Here is a 13019-nt window from a genome sequence, read left to right as displayed (position 1 = left end):
CTAACACTTTACCACTCTCTACCATGTCCACTTGTTTTATTATAACAATTGCTCACCATTAAACCATATGGTCCTGGAAGACAAAAAGTGTCTTTACATCTATGAAGTCATACTTATATATGAAATCATAATTACATCCCAATAGCACAATGTCTTGCCCATGGTAGACATTCAATTCTTCAGAATGAGAAAAATTGAATGAATGAATTGCTGTATGGGCAGGACAGCTTGCTAGTGATGCTCTCAAGTGATCCTGCTTCTTACATAAATCTTTTCTTCCTGGTTTTAATAATAGTTTCCATATAACACCAGAATATAACTGAAAAGAAAAAGCATTGCTTTGTGCTCCAGATGTTTCATTTTCAGAAGCCAACCATCCAGATCATTTGGATCCATATGAAAAACTGAGCATCTCTTCATCCAAATGTTTGGCATTTTCTTGGCTCATTCAGAGTCCAAAGGAAGAAAGAAATGGATGCTTTACCCCTCCACCATCAATACAGAGAGAAAATGAAAATAAATAATTAGTGTGATTAACCACATTTTCAATGCGCCATAATCTTTCTATAACACATTCCAAAGAGCACTGATTTACATAAGAGACAACTGTTGTATGGGAACATCCGTGAATTTGCTTTTAGCTACAAAGAAGAAAACCCACTGAAAGTGGCTTACCCATCAATAATATTTATTATAACATATAAGAGGAAGTCTGGAGGTTGGCTTATTCAGCAGCTCAGCGGCATCAACAAAGACCTGGGTATTTTCTAACTTTATACCCTGTCTTTCTTAGAAAACATCTTTCTCTCAGTTTCAATGTGACGGAAGTAGTCCAGATGTCACATACACAACAAATAGCATCCTGCAAAGAAGGCAGTTATTCTCACGTACCCCTTTAAATTAGCGCAAAAAAACCTGAGCAGGCTCCCCCTCCCCATCTGACTTCTCAGATCCTATAGGCCAAGATTGGGTCCTGTGTCTATGCTTCACCCAGTTATTGAAGAGGGGGATAAGATGATCAGTATTGGTTTAGATTAGCAGTTTCCAAAATTTAGCCCATATCAGTGTCACCTAGAAGTGGCCCAGCAACACCCAGATTGCTGGGCTCTATCCCCAGAGTTTTTTATTCAAGTGGGGCCTGAAAATTTGCATTTAGAATAAGTTCCCAGATAATATTGATGCTGCTCATCTTGAGATCACATTTTCGGAATATCTGACTTAAACCAGTCATGACCCACCTGCCAGCCATGGGGAGGGGGCCAAGCCTGCCAGGTGTCTTGGTTGCCCAAGAGCTATACAGAATTGTGGTTTTCTCAGCAAGGAACAGCAGGCTGGCTAGTAAGATTAGGATCTGCCACAGTGAAACAGAATAATAATAGCTGGACTGTATTGAGAGCTTCGTATACACCAAACATTGCTCTAAAAACACAATATAGTCATCCTTGATATCCAAGGGGGATAGGTGCCCACAGTACCAAAATCCATGGATACTCAACTCCCTTTTATAAAACGGCATTGTATTTGCATATAACCTACACACACCCTCCCCTGTACTTTAAATCATCTCTAGATTGCTTATAACACCTAATATAATGTAAATGAAATGAAAATAGTAGTTATACTATATTTTATTTCTATTATTTTTGCTATTTTCTATTTTTTTCTGAATATTTTTCATCCATAATTGGTTGAATCTGCAAATATGGGAACCCCCAGACATGGAAGGCCAAGTGTATACATTTTTAAATCTTTCAAAGGATTCTTTTGAGGCAAGTATCTATTATGCCCATTTACAGATCAGAAAATAATGAATCAGAAAGGCTACAGAAATTGCCCATAGTCACACTGCTAGTAAGTTCTGTAGCCTGGGTTTAAATCATGATCTGTGTAATTCTCACAGACCAAACTATTAGCTATGATGCAATCTGGGGACCTGAGTTTGAATTCTGACCCTGCCGCTTTTCTGTGCTTCAGATCATCATCCAAGGTCAAATACAAATGCCACCACCTAGATTCACCTTAAGAATAATCACAATTTAGTGGAAAGTGAGTGCACTTTGGGATCAGGCAGAAAATCAGGCTTAGTGCTATGTAACTAAGCCAAATCTTTTCACCTGTCCAATCTCAACTTCCTCCACGGTATAATGAACATACTAATTCTTGTCTCACAGGAAATTCGGAGGAAGTATGTGGCAAAATACTTTACCCCATCCCTCTCTCATTCCAACATTCCCCATCCCATTCCAGTAACTGATGATAAGAGCTTTTAATGAATGCTTACCACAAGTCAGGAACTCCATCTAAGCATTTTCTAGGTATATCTCATGTAAGAAATACCACAGTTAAGATTATGGACTCAAGTCACACCACCTGGCTTCAATTCCTGCACTACCACTTACCAGCTGTGTGACCTTGAACAAAGAACTTCTCTGTACCTTAGCTCTTCATCTATAGAGTGAGCTAATAATAGCCAGACCTCATGGGAATGTTGGGAGAATTAAATGAGTTAATATAGAAAAAACATGTGGAACAGTGCCTGGCACATAATAAGTGTAATTTAAGTATTGGCTAATAATATGTCTGAATGAAGACAGATTATGATGAATTTTGTTTTTTATGATTTGGAGTTTTTCTCTCGTGATGTTTCAAGGGAGTAAAATTGACATTCTGCTCTTTAATCATTTGCATAAAATGTGAAGATTTTGGAAAAATAGAACCTTTTCTTGAACAACTCATAACCTAAATGGAATTAGATAACTAAAAGTAGATCCTAAAATCTACTTTGCTTAATGTTATACATTTTAGAACACCAAATAATTCCATAAGGATTAGAATTATATCACCCATTCTAATTTTTCTACTTTTTATTATAATTAATTTAATGTTACAAATATTTTAGGTTCTAAAGCATACAGTTTTTTTCTAAAGTAATCTAGCTAATGTAGTCTCTCATTATGCCTATTAATCTACATTCTTTCCCTATTCATTATCCAAAAGTTCATAGTGATTTTATATACATAATGAAAAATTTCACAATCATGTTAATTATTGCATAATTTTACACTAACAAATATACATTTGCACTTCATTTGACTAAGACATTCAACTGAACACACAAAGGGACTGCTTTTAATTCCACGTTACATCTAGAATAAAACTTACCTGTATTTGAATAGCCTAATATTCTGATACTCCAATATCTACAACAAATCCAAATACCACGATAAGTTCTTTTTACAGAAATTGCTACACTGATACTTGGCAATAGTAAACTAAATAATTATACAACCACTGCTCACACCAACATTCAAAATGTCAGAAAGGATACTGAAGCAGGCATTAATCTATCTGAGCTTCCAGAGACAAAATCTAAACCAAAGCTGAATAGCATATTCTGGCTAAATGGAAAAGCCAAAGCCAATCTTCAGTGCCTTCCTAAGACAATTAGAACAATATGCAACCATGAAGGATGTGGTCTAAAAAATCAGGACACTGAAGAAAGCCCATGATAGCATCGGAGTACATGAGAAGACAAGATATTTAATTACATAAATATGATTCAAATCATTTCAGTATGAACCTTTAGATTCTGAAGAGCAGAGACCCAGTGTGGCTAGCACAAGTAAACAGACGAGAAGTTTAGCATAATGATAAACATTGAGCGGTATCGGTAATGTCAATGAAATCCAAGAGCAGAAACTTCATGGAGCTGAAAAGGAGGAAGAAAAAGTAGAGGAAGAGTAAGTGTGCTAAAAAAAAATCCTCACCTAAATGATAGGAATTAAGAGGCAAGACCCAAATTTGATGGAACAACAACAAAAAGAAAATGTCATAATATTCTTTAAAGATTCAACAAAGGGGAGAGAGATCCAAGATGGCTGATCACTAGCAGCTCGGGATTGTAGCGCCCAGTGAAAACGCAAAGAACGAGAGGACGCCACACCTTCACATGAATTCTTGTTGCTCACGCACCAGGAGATTCCCAGCGGAGGAGCCCCACGGGTCGCCAGCGCGACTCTTGTGACCGGCGAGGCGGTTTTGCCGGCGCCTTGGAGCGTTGGTTCTTGGTGCAGAGTCAGAAAAGCACCATCAATCTTAACGCCGCTGATTTGGTCGGCGCAGTGGGTTGCTCAGATTTCGGCGCTGAGAATCAGTAAATTGGACGTCCACTCAGAAACCCAATTACAAAGACGGTAATTATAAAGACCACAGATGGATAAATCTACAATGAAGGGAAGAAGACAGTCAAAAAAGGCTGAGAATACCAAAGATCAGAACGCCTCTCCCTCAGCAGGGGATCCCAGTTCCTCATCAGCAACGAAACAAGGCTTGATGGAGAACGAGTGTGTTCCAATTACAGAAGCAGGCTTCAAAACGTGGATAATAAGAAACTTCTGTGAATTAAAAGAACCTGTTCTAACCCAATCTAAAGAAACTAAGAACTTTGAAAAAAGGTTTGACGAAATGTCAACAAGAATACAAAATTTAGAGAGGAAAATAAGTGAATTGATGGAACTGAAAAACACAATACGAGAACTACGTGAAGTATGCACAAGTTTTAACAGCCGAATTGATCAAGCAGAAGAAAGGATATCAGAGGTCGAAGACCAACTCAATGAAATAAAACAAGAAGACAAGATTAGAGAAAAAAAGGTTATAAAGGAATGAGCAAAGTCTCCAAGAAATATGGGACTATGTGAAAAGACCTAATCTAGGCTTGATAGGTGTACCTGAATGTGACGAAGAGAACGAATCCAAGCTGGAAAATATGCTTCAGGATATTATTCAGAAAAATTTTCCCAACTTAGTAAGGCAGGATAATATCCAACTCCAGGTAATACAGAGAACACCACAAAGATATTCCTCAAGAAGAGCAACTCCAAGGCACATAATCGTCAGATTCACCAGGGTTGAAATGAAGGAGAAAATACTAAGGGCAGCCAGAGAGAAAGGTCAGGTTACCCACAAAGGGAAGCCTATCAGACTTACAGCAGATCTCTCAGCAGAAACCCTACAAGCCAGAAGAGAATGGGGACCAATATTCAACATCCTTAAAGAAAAGAACTTTCAACCAAGAATTTCACATCCAGCAAACTAAGCTTCATAAGTGAAGGAAAAATAAAGTTTTTTGTGAACAAGCAAGCACTCAGAGAATTCATCACCACCAAGCCTGCTTTACAAGAGCTTCTGAAAGAACCACTACACATAGAAAGGAACAAACAGTATCAGCCTTTCTAAAAAATACCAAAAAGTAAAGAACATTAATATAATGAAGAATTTACATCAACTAATGGGCAAAATAGCCAGCTAATATTAAATGACAGTATTAAACTCACATATATCATTATTAATTCTAAATTTAAATTGACTAAATTCCTCAACTCAAAGACAGGCAATTTGGACAAAAACTAAAACTGTATGCTGCATCCAGACCCATCTCACATTCAAGGATACACAAAGACTCAAAACAAAGGATGGAGAGAGACTTACCAACCAACCAGAGAGCAAAAATAAATAAATAAAAAGCAGAAGTTACAATTTTTGCCTCTGATAAAATAGTATTTAAAGCAACAAAGATCAAAAGAAGCAAAGAAGGACATTATATAATGATAAAAGAATCAATGCAACAACAAGAAGAGTTAAAGGTCCTAAATATACACGCACCTAATACAGGAATACCCAGACATACAAGACTTATAAAGAGACTTAGACTCCCACACAATAATAGTGGGAGACTTTAACATTAATATTAGACAGATCAATGAGACAGAAAATCAACGATATCCAGGACTTGAACTCAGATCTGGAACAAGTAAACGTAATTAACATTTATAGAACTCTCCACTTTACACAAAACATACACTCTTATCAGTACCACATCATATCAACTTAGAAGTTTAAACAAAATGTTGGTTGGCTCCTTGTTTGTTACTCTCTTCCCTCATTTTCTTTCATGTCTCCATTATTAAGGACAATTATAGGCATACCCATATTTAGACTGCATTCTAGCCCGGGCAACAAAGCAATACCCCCATTCTCTCTCCCTCTTCCTCTTTCTCTTTCTTCCTCTTCTTTATTCTTTTTCTTATAAAAGAAAAAAAAGATGCAACAAAGGAAGTCAACAGAAGAACTAACAATAATTGTATTAAAAATTAGAAAGGGAAGTGAAGAGAGTAGTGTAATACTCATATTTGATAACAGAGAATCAACAGATAAGATCCTAAAGTCATCAGTCAAAAATTAGCAGGACAAGTGTACTATTTAGAAATAGAAAGGTAACTATCAAAACCCTAAAAACATTGCCACTTAAAGATGGTTGTCTCTGCTAATGCATGCAGGGCTTAATACCTAGGTGATGGGTTGATAGGTGCAGCAAACCACCATGGCACACAGTTACTTATGTAATGAACCTGCGCATTCTGTACATGTACCCTGAAACTTCAAAAATACAATACAATAAAAAGATGGTTGCCTCTGGCAAGTGGAAATGGGATAAGGCAAGACAACTTGCTTCTTTTACAAGGCTTTCTGCATACTTCTTTTTAAAATTCAAGTTTCATGTATTAGCTGGATTTAAAAAATTTTAATGAAATGGCTGATTGTATTAGAGATATTCTTTTCTTAGGATATGTACGTCTGAATGGATGATAAAAATGATGGCTTGTGAGTAACTTCAACTCTTCAGCCCAGAATACCTTGGGATGAATGGGCTTGGTCTGGACTGGTGAATTCTGACAGATGCCTTTCATCCTCCTAGAATCAGAGGGCAGCTCTTCTGCCCATATCTATCCAATATAGATATCCCTTCCACTAGTGATGCTAACTCTGATTACTGGAAAAAGTGAAAAACTTCTATTTTTATCTAAAAATTATCCTTTCTCCAAAGACAGTACAGTGACATTGTTTCTCATTTACATTTAGTAACTCCCTTAGTCACATAATAAGTCATAATTCTATGAAAATGTGCATTGTTCTGTAAATGTGAATGACTTTTAAAAAACAAAGCATTATTAAAAAGTATAGGGTCCTTCCTTTCTAAGTGAACCCTGATGAAAGTGTATTAATATACTGATTAGTAATTTTTGCATATTAAAAATCCTATATAGATTTAATACCATTTTCAGCTTTTGTTTAATGAATATTTAATTCAGAAAGCTACGAAATAATAGGTAATTATAGCTCTACAAGAACACATATTGACATGTAGTTTAAAAGACTGTGAAAGGTGCCTTGTGCTTGCAGTGAGTTTATAATTTAAACACAAAGAAAAATTTTAAGGTTGCCAATCAAATATTCATCAGAAGAAAGAACGAACAGAGGATCCCACTTCCTCAGGGCACATATGCAAAGGAGATAACTAAAAATAACATAGGCCATGCTTGGCAGACCATGTTTAGGCAAAATTCCAAACACATCTAAAAAGGGCTGTTGAAGAAAAAAGTTTCCCAACTTCAGGCATAAAAGGGTCAGGTTTGGCAAAGGGCCTTAGAAGTTGGAGCAAATGACAAGTCCAAGAAGTTTGAAATTCATTTCCCTAACCTTCCTTTTAACATCTTTTTCTTAATTTGAGCAGTCTTCCAATATCTTCAACCCTGACTCCACAAAGGAGCCCTGACTCCATTCTGCTATCCGTAAGAAACTCATTCACTCTAACTTGTAGATACTTAGTACATTACCTCCCCTAGGGAGATTTATATTTCCAAGAAGGATCAGTTGAGTATAACAACACTTTAGCCCATGTGATACATTAGTAAATTTTACTAATTTACTATCGCACTAACAGGCAATTACCTTTACTGGCAGAGTTAGGCAGGGTCTTAAAAAAATTTTTTTTTGGCCTGGTGCAGCGGCTCACTCCTGTAATCCCAGCACCTTGAGAGGCCGAAGAGGGTGGATCACCTCAGATCAGGGGTTCAAGACTAGCCTAGCTAACATGGCGAAACCCCATCTCTACTAAAAATACAAAAAAAATAGCCAGTGTGGTGGCAGGCACCTCTAATCCCAGCTACTCAGGAGGCTGAGGTGGGAAAATCGCTTGAATCCAGGAGGCAGAGTTTGCCGTGAGCCGAGATCCTGCCACTGCACTCCAGCCTGGGTGACAAGAGCAAAACTCCATCTTAAAAAAAAAAAAAAAAATAGAGTCCTTGCAGCAATCTGCACCCTACCTTGCAGAAAAAGTCCCTAGACCAGCAGATCTCAAATTTGACATGCTTAAGAATTTTATGGAACCCTACAACTGACCAGTCCCATTCCTGGAAATTATGAGATTCTGATTCAGCACCAGAACACTATATTTTTAACCAGCACTGTAAACAATGCTGATATAACCCATCTCCTGACCCAGAATCACTGCATGGCACTGAAAGACTAAAGGGTTAGAGAAATCTTCACTTCTTCCAGCTGCAGAGAGATCCACCAATGGCAGATTTTCTGAAGAAAAGAGTTTATCTGACCTGCATTCTATCCTCCTGTTTTCACCCGTAACTTGTTGCTAAAAACTCTCAGGATCTTCAATAGCCGTTTTATTCCCAAGCATAGGCACTAATTGGCTTTCCACCTGGCAACTCTTTTCAATGCGCAGAAAAGCATCTGCAGTCAACTGGAGAATCTAGATAGAAATTTAGTCCAATAATCTAATATACCTTTAGCCCTCACAAATTTAGCTATGCAAAGTGACTTGGCTTCATGCTGTTACTTCTAATTTCTCGAATGTGCTACTTGTTGGTTGACTGCAATTGGCAGTTGGATTATATCCTATTTCTTGCTTACCTGACACAGTAAAACAATTCTCCTTTACCTGTTCCCAAGACTTTTATCACCCATCTATGCCCATCCTACCCCAAGGAAACAGGGTAATCCCACCAATTGTAATGAAAACGTTTCCTTAGAGCTAAAGACGGAAAAGTCTTCTTCTAGATCAAGATTATTGAAATCACTGCTGAAAAAATCCTCAATCTACTTTTTTCTCAGAAGTCCAATGGTCTTTCTCAAAAGTCCAACTTGGTCTCAATGTTACAATAAGCACAAACACACACACAGAAACTGCATGCCAATTCTCAACAATGAGAGGCCATTTAGGTGGTTTAGAATACGCTCTTCATTAATGCACTATGATTTAAATAAAAACACAAAATTTAGAAATCCTCAGAGTACTTGAGAATGTGCTTGGACCTCAGGGTTCTATAGATCCCAGTTTGAAAAACACCAGCATCATAGAATTCTCATCACTGCCACTTATTACCTAGGTGACCTTGTTAGAGGCAGCTAATCTCTCCAAGGCTTGGTTCCAACTAAAGCAGGTTGCTCAACAAAAGGCTGCCAGTATTAGTACAGTATGAAGGATAGATCACAGTGGGAGAGACTGAGGCTGGAAGACCAGTGGGAAAATTATTGCAATGGCCCGGGTATGAGCCAGGAAGTGTTGGGACTAGGTTATTAGCAGTGGGAGTAAGAAGGGATAGATACTGAAGACTTTAGAAAGAACCAGCATTAGTGACTGACTGGGTGTTTTCCCAGACTACACTTCCAGGATGTTAACTGGTGTACTATGAAAACTATTAATTTCATCTTCAAAAAATTTGGGAAATTTTGCTATAATTTCAACAGAGCAATCTCTCTCTCTCTCTCTCTCTCTCTCTCTCTCACTCACTTTTTCTCTCTCTCTCCCCTTGCCCCCCCATCTGTCTCTCTCACACACACACCCCACTGTAGCAGTACTAGGCTGCTTTTAATGCTCTAAATCCTTTTCTAGGCTGCTACATTTCCAGTTCCTCAAATAGAACTTGTCCAACAGTAAGCACTAATAAATATTTGTTGAACGAATAAATGAGCAAGGAACAAAGAAGGAAACAACTAGATGGTAGAATTTTAAGAGCTTGAGAAAGACTCATACCATCCATTCTAAATTATTTCTCCTGCTGGCCAATGTTAACATTTCATCAATAGAATTTAAATCCTTTGGCCACAATGTCTCACAAGAGAATACGGCTTCAGGAAAGGGGTTCTCAGACTTACTTGAGTGGCAGAAAACTTAAGAGTAATAGTGATCACTGCGAAGCATCTGAGTTAGAAATAATTTTATTTATTTATTTATTTATTTATTTATTTATTGGAGATGGAGTTTTATTCTGTTGCCCAGGCTTGAATACAATGACACGTTCTCGGCTCACTGCAACCTCTGCCCCCAGGTTCAAGCAATTCTCCTGCCTCTGCCTCCCAAGGAGCTGGGATTACAGGCATGTGCCGCCACATACAGCTAATTTTATATTTTTAGTAGAGATGGGGTTTCACCATTTTGGTCAGGCTGGTCTCAAACTCCTGACCCCAGGTAATCCGCCCACCTCAGCCTCCCAAAGTGTTTGGATTACAGGTGTGAGCCACCACATCTGGCCAGAAATAATTTTATTATCAGAAACTGAATGTTAGATATTATGTTGGTACTGATTGACAAATAAGGGCATGCTATATAGAAGGACAATGAAAAGCTAATTGAGTAGAAGCTCCTGGAGGATTCTTTGAAGACAAAAGCAAGATGACAGCCACAGTGAAAAACAATCAAGAGTCCTTCACCCTGGAAACTCTGAAGATGATTTCTTGTGACACATGCCTCAGGTAGAGTCCTGGCTAGACAGCCAAATGCTATTATGGCTTTCCAGAAATCACAAAGCAAAGCCATCACAGCTTTATGCAATCAAGTTGAATGCTCACTGTAGAAACTTAAAAGACTGTATATTGTTTCTAATGTAAGGAACATATAGAAAACCGAAACACAGAAGAAAGTGCACCTCATGGTTTCACAGTCTGCTCTGAAAAAGGATTTAAATGGCAGAGGCTGTGAGTGAAGTGAATGGATTTCACAACAGAGGATACTCAGATATTCAAATGCTGTATTCATAGGCAGTAACTCATAGTGTCTGGTAAATGTGTTTATTGTTTTTTTCTCTTAATTAAATCTTAACACAAATTTGCAGCAAGATTATTTGTCCTGTGTTGTCAATATTTGAGTGTGTTAAATAAGAAATGATATGCCAAGCTCAATATTCCAGGAAGTTAATTATCTGGGAGAATTCATGAAGGATTAGAGAGATTATAATGCTACATTTTGTGTCCATTTGCTATATGTTGACTGGTTTTGTTGACTGCTAGAACATAGCTGACAAGGAGCATCAGGTATCAAATGACTTAAGAAATTTTGACAGAATAGGACAAATACAGCCTGCAGGTAGAAGCTAAGCTAGGGCAGGAACATGGGACTAGGCACAAGCTTGGGCCAGGACAGGGCTGGAATAATGCATTGGAGTAACTCTCAGTCATATCTCAAATCTGCTGCCACACTGGAACACGAGGGGGTGGGAACAGCCTGGGGATTGAGGAAGCAAAGCAGAGAGAGCTAAGAATGACATCAAGGACCAGCCAAGGTCCAAAGAAAGGAGGAGAGTAATGAAAGGAGACACAGGTGGATCCACCTCCACCCAGTGTTCATCTACATTGTCCAGTAAAATTAGGAATATGAGCAGGCACAACACTGACAAACAGAGGCCCCCGAAGCCAATACTATTCTGTTTAATGGCATAGTCAGAAGAAAACACACAGCCCTAGATGCCTAGTTATTTTTTTTGATTTCAGATTTTATTAAACAAGAAGCAAGTCACAATGTGATCTGATTCCCTATGTTCATAAGTGGGTTTTAATTGATTGGAAACTAAAGAATGCATACTAAGGATGATAGTTACGATTCTGAATGTATAGTGCAGCAGAAGGTAGCTTTACAAGAAAACATCCCACCAGAAAAGACAGTAATACTTGCCAAGTTAAAAAAGATCGGAAGATGCTCATCAATAAACTACAGAAAAAATAAGCAAAAGAATCGAGACTGCTGTAAACATCTTTTCAAGATCCTGATGCTTCTATGTCCTTCTTTGACTTTGTAGTTGATCCCAATAGTTTTTCATGCATTTTTTATGTTGTCTCATTATAAGATATGGTTTTGTAAAAATAAGGCTTGACCAAGACAATCTTCCTGTAATAGAATCTACTAATATTAACAAAGGAGGTGAGGGAATTGACCTAAATACCCAAGTTAGGAACCAAGGAGTTATGATTTTGTGTTGTTAGCACTGGGAGCACGCCAGGAGGTTCAGAGCCTATAATCACTTAGTGTCCAGTCAACAGAAGGTCAGCAATTACTGAAAGTTGAACTCAGTATTTTCTAAGGCCATGCTGCTCATAGAAATATAATGTGGGTCGGCTGGGCGCGGTGGCTCAAGCCTGTAATCCCAGCACTTTGGGAGGCCGAGGCGGGCGGATCACGAGGTCAAGAGATCGAGACCATCCTGGTCAACATAGTGAAACCCCGTCTCTACTAAAAATACAAAAAATTAGCTGGGCATGGTGGCACGTGCCTGTAATCCCAGCTACTCAGGAGGCTGAGGCAGGAGAATTGCCTGAACCCAGGGGGCGGAGGTTGCGGTGAGCCGAGATCGCGCCATTGCACTCCAGCCTGGGTAACAGGAGCGAAACTCCGTCTCAAAAAAAAAAAAAAAAAAAAAAAAAAAAAAAAAAGAAATATAATGTGGGTCACATATATAATTTTAATTTTCTAGTATCCACATTAAAACAGGTAAAAAGAAACAGGTGAAATTAATTTATATCATGTATTTTAACACAATATAGCCAAGATATTATTATTTCAACATACAATCAGTACTTGGAAGTATTAATAATATATTTTGCATTCTCTTTTTTAATACTACATTTTTTAAATTGAATGTGTATTTTACACTGACAACACATCTTATTCAGAGTAGCCCCATTTTAAGTGCTCAGCAGTGCCTGGAGCCTCATGGCTGTTATGCTGGGCAGTACAGTCCAAAGAGCTCAAGTGGGTAGTGAAATTTTTTTAAAAGCATTTATTTAGTATATTGTATGATGAATCAAATTTTCAAGAACATCAAAAAATTTTAATATCTCTTATTAAATTGTTTATAGGGTATTATAATCATCTGTAACTAAACTCACTA

This window comes from Saimiri boliviensis, chromosome 19, assembly GCF_048565385.1.
Source record: "Saimiri boliviensis isolate mSaiBol1 chromosome 19, mSaiBol1.pri, whole genome shotgun sequence".
Taxonomy (NCBI): Eukaryota; Metazoa; Chordata; class Mammalia; order Primates; family Cebidae; genus Saimiri; species Saimiri boliviensis.
This window is presented reverse-complemented; position numbering follows the sequence as displayed.